A 1,857-nucleotide genomic window follows, 5' to 3' on the forward strand; every position below is an offset into this window, starting at 1 on the left:
ATAATATTCTTTTTGATAGTATTTTCTAGTGGATTCAACTAAAAACCTTGATTCAGCATATCTTGATTAATTTTGAATTATTCACTGGCGACTCAAGAAACACTACACACAACACTCTCGCTGACAATAATATAATTTTTTATTTAAAGAACTGCATTCCGTTACCTTATATCAAAAGGTTAAGTGATAGCATTTTTCGTACGTTCCACATCACGTAAGCTACACATCACTACCTTGTTTACAGTTCCTAAAAAACTTGACTGCTTAATTAAACGAGGTAAAGATAGAATTGATGATCTAAAACAGACCGAAGTAGTATACAAGATTAATTGCAAAGATTGCAATGCTACATATATTGGGCAGACTAAAAGACATCCGTGCACATCTCAGGGAACACCAGAGCGATTTCAGAAAACACACTAGCAAGCATTCTGTAGTAATGAGCACCAAATATCCTATGGGCACGATTTTGATTGGGGAAAACCAGAAGTAATACATAAAGAGAGACAGATCAGAAAGAGGGAATTAGCGGAGATGTTTTTTTATAACGTTCTCTATAAACATATTATAAAAAAAACATAGTTGAATTATAAAGAAGACTATTAATATAATGGATATCCATTTCGATAAGTGAATTCTAATTGCTACTTTACTCTGTTTATAGTATTAATCAATAATATAAAATGCGATGAATACTTTATTATTCAATTATACTTCGTCGCTCTATCTATCAAGAGACATATTCTTGATAGATAGTAGTCATGTCGCTCATCAAATTAACTGAAGTAAACTAAAATTATCTTTTCTAATTTATGTGAATAATTCCGTCGCACGGAATTTTTAAGTCCACGCGTATCTTGCCTCAAAATTGCCTTGCAAACAAAAATTTAATTCGCGTTTATAGCTGCGCAGTGGAAAATCGAGAATTAAATGGAAGAAGAGAAGCTGAGATATCCGGGAAATTAAAGCACCGCAAACAACGAGAGATGTCTCACATGTGCATACATTTATCATTATTGACGTGGTGTACGAGCGGTAAAAATCGAAATAGGAGGACCGACACCGAGGTCTCAGCGTGTCTCTAGACGCGAGTCAAATAACAGCTATTTTTTATTTTATTTCGTTCTCACAGCGGACCGTTGGCGTTTGTTTGTTAGAACGCAACAACGGAAACGTTTTAATTTAGTTTGTCGTCGAGTGCGGGAGCATCCGAAGAGTATGGAAAGCAACGCGTAAAGGGGAACATATTTCATAGAACCGCGTTTCATTACTTAACTCCATATATTTCCATATTGGAACGTTCATTCATTTCGTTAGCATATGAAGGATTCCGCTTCGACTTTCGAAACTGGAATTTTACGGACGCGGGGATGCATGTTAAAAATGCAGTATTGAACTTTTGGAACTTTTGATAATAACGTTCTCTATCGATTCGCTTACATTGTAACGTTAATTGACGGGTATCTCGCGGAATTGCACGCATTTTCTGGCAAAGCGGTGAAAAGTTCCCGGCTCGAATCCGTTCTCGGGTGGTTTATCGGTTCGAAGGGTTTCCCAGAACAATGGCACCCTGGAGAATGGGTTGGCAATGGCGGCGATGGTATCCCTCGTCCCTCTTGTTATCGCTAGGCTTGTCTGGCGAGGCAAAAGATGCGAGCGTACCCTCGAGACACCAGGTAAGTTCCCAATGAGCCGAAGTCAGCATGTCACGGAAGATTAAGCTCCCTAAAGTACCGAAATTCTGTCGCGCGGAGGACGGTAATCAACTGGAATGGACGAAAGCTGGCCAGCAATAATTTTTAAAAAAGTGAGCAAGAGTCACTGGTCCTTTTAATCAAAAGCTTTTGTTATGTGAGG

Source organism: Temnothorax curvispinosus, unplaced genomic scaffold (assembly GCF_003070985.1).
Source record: "Temnothorax curvispinosus isolate PA1 unplaced genomic scaffold, ASM307098v1 QBEX01013120.1, whole genome shotgun sequence".
Lineage (NCBI taxonomy): Eukaryota > Metazoa > Arthropoda > Insecta > Hymenoptera > Formicidae > Temnothorax > Temnothorax curvispinosus.